Below are 11,791 nucleotides of genomic sequence, written 5' to 3'. Positions count from 1 at the left end.
TTAATATTTTCCCTCCAAAATTTTACTGCCCCTATTTATTTTCCCTCAAACTTTTATTCCTCAAAACTTTTTATTTTCCCCCCTAAACTTTTACTTCTCACCCTGTACTCTCAAATAAAAAATCAAAATTATCCAAAAAAATATCACTAAACATAAATAGTAATAATTTTATTTATATCTACTATTTATATTATTAAATTAAATTTCACATTCTATATTATTTATATTATTGAATTGTTTAGTCATATTGAATATTTATATTAAAATTGAATTATTAATTATGCCATAAAATATTCGTGTTAAAATTTTATATTGGTATCAATTTCACATTTTATTTTTAAAATAATTTTATTAAAATTCATATTTTTACATTTAATATATTTTTAATTCCAAAATACATAGTGACAAGAATCTGAAGATAATTGAAACAACTAAGCAAGCAAAGAAGCTAACCAATATATAAAAAATTAATAAATAAATTATGAGGCGATGAAAGTTAATAAAAAATTTGATTAAGGCGGACAAATTTTATTACGATGGGTGACAGTGGTTACAAGGACTCAAAATTATTTTTTAAAATTTAACTCGAACAAATATATTCGATTCGAATTCCATCTCACTCGACTCGATTCGAGAAAACTTCAAATAAAGTTAGGATGATAAAATGAGATTCGAAAACTCGATTAACTCGAAAATTTTCAATTCGATTCGATCGAATGCTCTCCCCTAAACATATTAGTAACCTCCATACTATCGATGGATTTGGCTTTGTTCCCTCCCAAGTTGGTGTGGGTCTATCCTATCCACCATGGTTAGGTAGCATTTACTTCTTAAAGAAAAATTCTAATTCTTTTTTAATTAAACAATACTCATACTATAAAGTTCATATATAAAAAATAAATTTAAAATTAAAATTAAAATATAACTATTTGTTAAAAAACTAGAAGTGTAATAGAGCGGGTTGCCAATTCCATTTTGGTATTAGCCGGCATGAATCAAAATTATTAAACTCAAATTTTTGTGTGTTTCAATTCATTTTAATTAATATTGATAGGAGTGAGCAAAACTCGATTTGACTTGAAAAAATCGAAAAAAAATTCGAACTTCAACTTAAACGAATCGAGTTATTCGAGTCAACTCGAATTTTTTTTCGAATTTCGAGTTCGAATCAAGTTGTGTTTTTGAATTCGAGTAACTCGAATATCAAACTATAATATTTTACATATTTACCCCAAACTCTCAAATCTTTTTACTTTTCCCTCAAAACTTTTACTCCTTCCCACTTTTCCTTCAAAACTTTTACTCTCCTCCCATCCCAATCCCCCCCCGGCCCATCTACCCAAAATCCATTTCCCACCAAAATTTTACTCTCCTATTTACTTTTTCTCAAAATTTTACTACCAAAAACCCTCAAAATTTTTTATTTTCCCCCAAAATTTTTACTCCCTCCCACTTTCCTCCTAAAACTTTTACTCCCTTCCCATCTCACGCCCCATCTACCCCAAACCCATCCCCCCCCCCCCCGAACCCAATTTTTTTTAATATTTTCCCTCCAAAATTTTACTCCTCCCTATTTACTTTCCATCAAACTTTTACTCTCCAAAACTTTTTATTTTCCCCCTAGACTTTTACTTCACTCTCAAATAAAAATTTAAATTATCCAAAAAAAATCCCTAAACATAAATAGTAATAATTTTATTTATATCTACTATTTATATTATTAAATTAAATTTCACATTTTATATTATTTATATTATTGAATTGTTTAATCATATTGAATGTTTATATTAAAATTGAATTATTAATGATGGCATAAAATATTCGTGTTAAAATTTTACATTGGTATCAATTTCACATTTTATCTTTAAAATAATTTTATTAAAAATCACATTTTACATTTAATATATTTTTAATTCCAAAATACATAGTGACAAGAATCAAGATAATTGAAGAAACCAAGAAAGCAAAAAAGCTAACCCAGTATATAAAATATTAATAAATAAATTATGAGGTGATGAAAGTTAATAAAAAATTTGATTACGGTGGACAAATTTTATTACGGTCGGTGACAGTGGCTATAAGGACCCAAAATTATTTTTTAAAATTTAACTTGAACAAATATATTCGATTCGATTTGATTCGAATTCCATCTCACTTGACTCGATTCAAGAAATTTTCAAATCAAATTAGGATGATAAAATATGATTTGTCAACTCGATTAACTCGAAATTTTTTCATTCGATTCAATCGAGTTTCCTAGATTTTGATATTTTAAATCAATTTTTAATAATTTGTGTTTTAAACATTTTTATTTTTATTTTTAAAATTACATTAAAATAAAAAATAATCAATAAATTAAGTAAATGAACATAATTAACAATTTGAATTTTATATTTTCATATAAAAATATTTATACTATATATTTGCATGCATATAGATGGAAAATATTTTAAAATATCCATAAACTTGAAATAGTATTGTGAAATACACGAATACTTATACATATTAATATTAGAAGACAAATGATACATTAACTAATACAGTCCTGACCAAACTTAAAAATATCATTAATTTTTTTCTTCCCATATTTATTTATGTATATATAAATTTCATTTAGTTGAATATTCAACTTGTCTTAAGAGATAAACAAGATAGTAGACTGCTTGGCCAAAGCAGCAGTAGGGCTATTAAATCAATTAATTATTCTCATAGATTCATCGCAGCATGTAAGAAGACTACTAGAGGAAGATGTTCATCGCTCTCTGCATGAGGTGACCTCTATCCCTATGCATTCCTAATTTTCTAGGCATATATTTATATTTACTCAACTTGTCAAAAGTTTACCTATCATACTAGCATCAGGTAATTTTTAACTGTTTTTTATTTTTCATTTCTATAAAACCATGATAATAAATTTTTTATATATTATTTATTAGTGTTTTCTATTTTATTTTCATTCCTATTTTTATTTTTATTAATTTTAAAATTTTCTCCAATTAATATAAAATTTATAAAGTAAATTATAACCTTAATTAAAATTTAATAAACTATAACGTAGCAGTAGGGAAAGGATTGTATGAAACAACTTTGAATCATTGTATCTTCTTCTGAATTTTCATGATTCAATCATCATCATCATCATTATTGTATTGAGAAAATAGAAATTGTTAAAATTAAAACTCACCTTAAAACATCAATTGAATAGAAGCAGCCAACAATTGAATAGCAAAATAGCAGCAGTCAGCAGTTGCTGAAAAAATAACAAATGAATAGCAGCAGCCAACAGTTGCAGAGAAGTGTCAAGAAAAACAACAAATGAATAGCAGCAACTAGCAATTGAATAGAAAAATAGCAGTAGTTGCAGAGAAGTGTAGAGAAATTTTTACTTAGGGTTGAGTTGTGGCGGGAAATTTTTAATTGGGATTTTAGGGATTTATGGTTAAAAATTTGACAAAATAAGGTGTGAATCGCATGTAAAAATTAGCTGACATGTCATTAAATGATTGGCAAGGGATACAGATGAAGTGGCGTCACTATTTTATGCAATACTTTCTCAGACAGGGAATTAGGGGCAGAGGGTATCTACTCACAACCTTGGTGTACCGCTTATTCGGGTATTCACCATGTCTTTGAGAATATTTAAAAAAAATGTACAACCCTAGTGCATAATTAATCGAAAGGGAATCCCCCTGAAATGTAATCACAAGATCCGTACTTGCTTAATAGCTCCAAATGTCCAGGTACAAAAAATGAGTTTAAACATTATACTCATAACGAACGAATAGCTCACGTTGAAGATAAACTTTGGCTTGAAGACAACCAGCATCCTCCATGATCAAAATGACATCATGCTCTAATAATTCCACCATTGCATCTTGATGGCATTTCGATCAAATGGTGGACAATGCATCGACCATACTTTAGATGTTGTCCAACAGCCACACCAAATCCAACATTTCTAATCCATGGTTTTCATTGATTGATTTTGTGGTGGTGGTTTTGGTTGAGTCTTAAGTTAGCCTCCAATCAATCTATAGTTGCATTGGTTGCAGTGGTTGATTGACTGGATTGGCAGTACATCGAACAAAACCTAAGTAGAATAGATATTGAATTCATTTATGGATTTATTCACTTGTGACGTTCATAGTGTGGTATACCTTAATCCTGAGTGGATGACATGTATGCATAACTCATATACTTTAATATAAGTAAAAGCCTGAGTTCAAATAGATAACGAACTAAAAGTTGGTGGGTTAGGTATACAATTTCTGCAATATGTAGTATCATTCACAATAGTGAAATTCATAGCCCAAGAATGAGTAAATAATATCCTCTCATTGGCATTACATGATACATGAAAAGTAAACATGGCCACGAGTCATTTGTCTTTGTGATAGATGGATTAATTACTATTTGATAAGAATTGACTTTTCATGAAAGAAGATGTAATGGTTACCATAAAATAAAATAGGATCATATTGGGAGAACAGATTAATCCTAAAAATAATTAAGAATATCCTATAAGGGTAACACACTTATTACAAGGTCATTAGATGAGAACTAATCGAGTAGCTTTTCAAATGATATGTAATTAAGGAGAGTTTAATCACATTACTATAGTAGAATGACTTCGTGACTAAATAAGTTTATAATTAATAGGCAAAACCTAAAACTTAATTATAAATCTTTTGGGCTCTTATTATATATGTCCAATCGGTCCATTTGCTAGCTCATTGGAACTAGAAGTAAATTACATAAAGAATCAAATGAATAGGAATAGAAGGAAATAGTAAAGTTAGATAAATGAGTTACATTTGGAAATGAATGTGCTTTCTCACTAATTACGGAAACGACGTAAGAATTACTTTAAAATTTTTGAATTATTATTTAATTAAATAATTGAGGTTCGAAAATAGAATTAAATTAATTTGTTATTATGAATTTGTTGAATATGGAAATTAAATATATTTTCTCATAGATTCTTTTATGGTAAAGTTGTCATGACTTTAACGGAATTAAAATTGGGTTGAGAACATTATTTAATTGAAAATTTACTTTAATAAATAATATTTTTTAGAGAAATAGAAAAACATCTACTGGGTTGGACAAAATTATAAAGTGTTGGTGACGTGACCACGTCCCAAGCACCGCCAAGTCCTAGCCATGATTCCACCGAGCTTCCAAAAGGACCATTGACTCGAGCTGTAACATCCCGATTTTGGGCCTAGTTGGAACAGTGGTTTCGAGACCACAAATTCGATGAGAAAAAATTTATTTTTACTATATTTTTATGGTCTAAAATTTCACAAAATGATTTCGTGAAAATTTCATTCAAAAATTACGACGTTTGGGCACTCAATTTAGTCAAAATGACTAAATTGTAAAAAGTGCAAAAGTTGAGTTCTACATGTTAGAGGTGTCCAATTGTTATGAAATTTTAAATTGGAGGTCTTTATATGGTAATTAGACCATTGGTTAAGTTATGGACAAAAATGGACATGAGATAAGTGAAATAGGAAATTTTTAAGTTAGGGGCATTTTGGTAATTCGGTAATTAAAATGAATTAAAAGGGAAAAAGATGGCAAATTGTGCTCATCTTCTTCATTTGGACGAAATTAACAAGGGGGAAGCCATAGTTAGGGTTTTCAAACTTTCAAGCTCCATAATAAGTGATCCCAAGCCCCGTTCTTAATGTTCTTTACGTTTTTTGAGTCCCGGTAACTTGATTTAGCTTATTCTAACAATAAATTAACCTAGGGTTTATATTTGGAAAAATAATCATAGGTTAATTATGTTTATTTTTATGTTTTATGGTAGAATATGAAGCTAGAAATTATGTTAAACAATTTTTGCTATTCGATTTTAAGTGAAAACGAGTAAATTGACATGATCGGTAAAATACCTAATGTTCATAAGTAAGTGTTAGAGTAAGAATTCGATGTTGTCATAGAAGGGTAAAATGTTCAGCATGTTATAAAACATAAGAATAAGAGATGAAGTTTAATTTCTGAGCTTTGGGACAAAAGTGTAATTATGTAAAAGTTTAGGGGCAAAATCGTAATTTTGTAAAAGTTAGAGTCGAGGGCTGTTTTGGTAAATGTGAGTATTAAATAAACTAAATTTGCTATTATAGATCAAGAAGAACGAAATTTGGAGCTAGACCGAGGAAAGAAAAAGATTGAGGACTAAAGTGCTAGATTTGATCACATTTTTGTATCGAGGTAAGTTTACGGTAAATAAATGTAATATTTCAATAATTATTATTAATGCTGCTATTTTCCAGCAATTATGTATTTATTTCATGAAATTATTTAATGTTGACTTAAATATGAGATGACAGATAATCAGTGATAAAAGTCGCGTTGAAACATTAGGAGTGTATTGGATACAAATGCCATGACATTTGGGTAAAGAGATCCCATGTAAGACCATGTCTGGGACATGGCATTGGCATCATTGAGGTTATGAGAGGTCCCATGTAAGACCATATTTGGGACATGGCGTTGGCACCAAGATGAGAGGTCCCCCGTAAGACATTTCAGCAAGAGAAGAGTAAGTCATAATCATGAGTTAGCTAAGTAAACAAGCAAGAGAACGAGTAAGAGATTAAGTAAAGAGGAAATTAGGGATCATGTCACTTGAGTATAATTATTTGTGTTAAGTGTTGTTATTTATTTACTTGTAAACTTACTAAGCTTCATGCTTACTTCTTTTATTTTTCTTTCTTTTATAGTATTGCAAAGCTACTTCAGGGATCTTAAAGACGTCGGAGAGCATCCACACTATCAACCACAACAACTCGGTATTTTATGATGATCAATGTTGAACTATGGCATGTATAGGGACTTAGTCATTTTGAATGTATGTCCTTATGATAATGCTAAAGGATGATGTGTAAATATGTGATAATTTTTAGCTATTAAAATGGCTAAGTAAGAATATGTTTGGGAGTATGTATGCCTAGGTGATAGTTTATACCTAGAAATTGTGAAAAAGTAAAAATTTGCTATGAAACAGATTTCAGACAGCAGCAGTGACTTGACTTTGAAAAATCACCAAGGATAGTATAAAATAAACTAGGGGGTGAATGATATATAGAATTAAAGATTATTGAGTCTATTTTCATAGAAAAATAACGATGTAGAAAAAGGAATTATGTATTCTGAGGTATTTGTATTTTAGTTAGACAATGTCAAAGTGGTTTTTGGAATCACCTGTTCTGACTTTGGAAAATAAGTAAAAATTGTACAAAAATATTTATGAGTATTAATTTATATGTGTAGATTTAATGAGTCTATTTTCTGTAAAAACAAGTGAAAACGCCATATTAAAATCATACAATGATAAAATTGAATTTTAGTGACGAGAGGTCATGACAGCAGTGAAACAGGGAAGAATTTAACTAATAAACTGTACTAATTGGCTGATATAGAAGCTCGAGCCCATTTCTTGAAGACTTCTTACACCTTAGTGCAAGCTGATTTTAGCTCAATTCCTGCTCCCTCAGCTCGTTCCTACTCAAATCAGCTCACTTGAGCTCTTTTCAGCTCATTTGAGCTCAATTAAGCATACTGTAACAGCCCGATTTCGACCCTAATTAGACATAGTGGTTTTAGGACCACAAGTCTGGGTCAAAAAAATAAAATAATTTAATTTAATATTATTTTGTGTGTTTATTATGTGAGAATTTTATTGTGTGGAATTTTCGTGTTTTAATTTTTTCGTTTGAGTGATCGATTAAAGAAAAATGGCTTAATTGCGTAAAAAGATAAAAAGGCTAGTTAATGTGTAATTTGTTAAATTGCTAATGTCATTTTAATATGGAGTCCTCAATAGGTTATTAGTCCACTATTAAGTGAGTGGGTAGTAATGGTCAAGAATGACCTTGTATTATAAGGTATATAAATTTATAAACAAAGGTTAAATAAGTAAACTAGTAATATGTTAATTTATGTTAAATTATATCAAAATATAATTCATTATTCTTCATCTTCTTATGACCGAAACTAAAGAAAAGAAAAAGAAAAAAAAACATAAGTTAGGTTCGGCCAATTTACAAGCTTGATTCAAGGTTAGTTTTGTTTCAGTTTTTGATAATTTTTACGTTTTTGAGATCGTTGCTTCGAATACTTCAAAACCCATGTCTTAATTTTGTGAATTGATGATGATTTTAAAATGTGTCATTGATGAATGTTTGAGTTTTATGATGTTAGTTGATTAAATATGAAATATATGTGTTAGATTAACACGTTTTGTTTTTGAATTTTTGGTGAATTTGAGTAATTAAGGCTAAATTGTGAAAATAAATTTTTGAAGGACTAAAATGTGAAATAAATGACATACAAGGACCTATATGAGACTAAGGGATATTCGGCTAAACTATAGTGTAATTAATTTGGGATATTTTTTTGTTTTTGTTTAAATTGGACTAAATTGTAAATAGTGTAAAATGTTAGGGGAAAAATTATAATTTTCCCATTCATGTGTTTTTAGGCTAAATTGAATAGAATGGTGTTTAAATAAGCTTAATTTGAATATGTTTAGATCACGAATTAAAGAAACCAGATTTGGATCGGAGAAAGACAAAAGTGGTTGAGTAGTCGATTTAACTGTCGACGATATCCGAGGTAAGTCTATAAGCACATAAATGTCGTTAAATTTGATAATATATATATATATATGTTAAATGATGAATGAAATTTTTTTGAATATAATTGTGTATGGCCGAATGTTTATTGAGCAAAGGAGCGATATTTTAAGCTCGAATCGATCGAGATATGTTGTCTGAAAGTCCCGTACGAACCCTAAGAATAGATAGGATACATATGTCATGACATAGGATTTCCGATATGTGTTATCGTGTAATACAACGTCTGGGACGTTGGCATCAACTTGTGTTTACGTGTAAAACCCTGTCTGGGACAGTGGCATCGATATGTGATTACATGTAAGACCACGTCTGGGACGTTGGCATTGTACGAGTTTTCCGACTATCCGCGTGTCCTTTTTAATTTCGAATGGTTCAACGGGCAATGCAAAATAAAGACTGAATGTAAAACTAAATTACAGATTCAGGTATGTGTTAGTTATTTGTTTACACGGAAATAAGGTAAGACGATTATTTGAATTGATAAAAGTTCTTATTTTGATTATGAACAATGTGATAACCTACTTGAATATATAAATATGTATATGATTGATTATGTTCGGCCATAAGGAATATGTATATGAGGTTCAAATGTGAATTGGTAGTAAATGATAATTTGAATTTGATATTATGCATATTCGCCTTGGTAATAAAATGTTAATATGTAATTGTCGATAATTATATTTTTGCTTATGACTTACTAAGCTTAAATAGCTTCTGTGTGTATGTTGTTCTTCGTTTTATAGATTTTGGAAGTTGGTTACGAGCTCTGGGGATCGTCGAGAAGATTATCACACTATCGACTCCTCTCAAGATTTTGTAAATTTTGAATTGATCTTATGGCATGTATAGCGTAGCTGAAATGCTTGAATTTAGATTATGTAATATTAAGCCATGCGAAAATGGCTTACTTTTCTTGTTTGTGCTCGGTTTTGGGCTGAATTATGGTTTAAGCATACTTTAATCATGGATTAGTATTTTATGGTTAGTATTTATATGGTAATGTATATATATGTGTGCATGGTGATTTCATTCAAGTGTTTCAAAAATTATGTGGTTGAAGTAAGTAAGTTTGTTATACTCATTAAGATAAGTAATGTTAAGTTAAGTGTCTAGGTTATGTATTATATATGAAATATATATGATTTTGTTGGATTTAGTAGTTAAGTGAATATAGGAGATGATTTATAAATTGAAGTATGCTTGTAAATATTGATGATTAATTACGTTTGGCTTATTGAGAGAGTAAACGAATGTATATATATTCAAATGTGTATTGATTAGGATTTATGGCTTAGTATATATATAATGGATTAATTTATTTATATAAAAAATTGAATATGTGCTGTTCAATTTTGTACATATGTTATCAAATTTTGATGTATAAATGCAGTTCAATTTTATATATATGTTGTCAAATTTTGATGTATAATTGCAGTCCAATTATATTGTGATGTATAAATGCAGTCCAATTATATATGTATATGCTGTCAAATTTTGATGTATAAATGCAGTCCACTTATATATGTATATGCTGTCAAATTTTGATGTATAAATGCAGTCCAATTTTGTATATATGCTGTCAAATTTTGATGTATAAATGCAGTCCAATTATATATGTATATGCTGTCAAATTTTGACGTATAAATGCAGTCCAATTTTGTATATATGCTGTCCAATTTTGGTGAAAAAAAAATGCTGCTCAAATTGTTGTATATATGCTACCTATATTACTGTATATATGCTATCCAAATTTTGGTGTGAAAATGTTGTCTAGTTTGGTATATAAATGTTGTCCAAATTGATGTATAATAGTTGTCCAAACAGGGTAGACTACCTATGTTGTAATATGTAGTATAGTTAGTAACTTGAAATAAAGTATGTGTACAAATAAATGTTTGGATATATGCTTGAATTATGATTTATAATCATATATATTTGGAAATGTTCTAAGAATTTGAATGATATTAAATTTTGATTTGGTAAATGATAATGATATGGTTGAAATTTTGAGACATGGTTAGTATATGTAATTTGATTAATGATGCGTGTTTGATTTTAATTGGTTATGTGTTTATATATATATATAGAATGAAATTTCGTGGTTGAGTTAGTACAATTTATAAAAAAAAAATTTGAGTTGGGTTTTGATCTGTAATGCCTCGTAACTCTAATCTGGCGACGGACACGAGTTGGGGTGTTACACATACTTTCAGCTCATTTCTTTTATCATCTAAATAAATTAAGTATTAGTTTTATTTTATTTAATTTGCTAAATCTCATGACCAAACATTCCAGCTCAATTTAGTTCATTAAATTGTTTGCCATAGTTTTGATCTAGTCGAATTCAATGTGCTAGCTAAGCTCAATTTAATTTAGTTTCAAATTAGTTAATTTGTTAAATTAATGTGTTTGGTGTTTATACAACCTGGTTCAGCCGAATATACATTTTAATTAAAGTGTTCCTGTTTCATGTAGGTACGGCCGAATGTGAAGATTCATTCAAGCTAGGTGCATGTACGGTTAGATTCATCACAAGGCAGGTGCATGAACGTCTACTTTCAATGCATGATGAGTGAACCATTAGCTTCCTGAGTACTTTTTCGGCCAAGGAATAGCAACCTATGTCCATTCATGAATAGAGCCAATCAAGTGATGCATGAACAGCAAGATTCAACGAATGGGAAGGTGCCTGAATGTCTAGCTACATGAACTCGTGCGATGTATCTTTGGCCTTCTAGGTGACTATTCGACCAAGAGACTCTTATTGGCTGGTACATTTATGTTATAGCCGAGCCTAGACAGGGCTGATAGGTTGCCGTTCATTCATCTACATTCAAGAGCTATGTTTGCTTAAACAAAAAGGTGTCCATTGAAGTTCCATTTAGCCGAATATGGACATGCCCTTCAAGTTCATTTTACTAGGTTAATTTAACTCATTAATAGCTGAATTACTTAGTCATTAAGCTTGATTGTCCATTCGGCTATCATATAGAGGCTATAAATAGTTTGTTATTTCATGTTGTAAAGGACTTTTTGCCAAAATTCTGAATTTGAACATATTGTTCTTGTGAGGTTTTCCTCCTCTCAATTTCGATCGAGTCTCGAATTGACTGACCTAGCTCACTAGCGGTGTCAACCCG

The sequence above is a fragment of the Gossypium raimondii genome, chromosome 9 (assembly GCF_025698545.1).
Source record: "Gossypium raimondii isolate GPD5lz chromosome 9, ASM2569854v1, whole genome shotgun sequence".
In the NCBI taxonomy this organism is placed as follows: Eukaryota; Viridiplantae; Streptophyta; class Magnoliopsida; order Malvales; family Malvaceae; genus Gossypium; species Gossypium raimondii.
Note: the sequence above shows the minus strand (reverse complement) of the source record.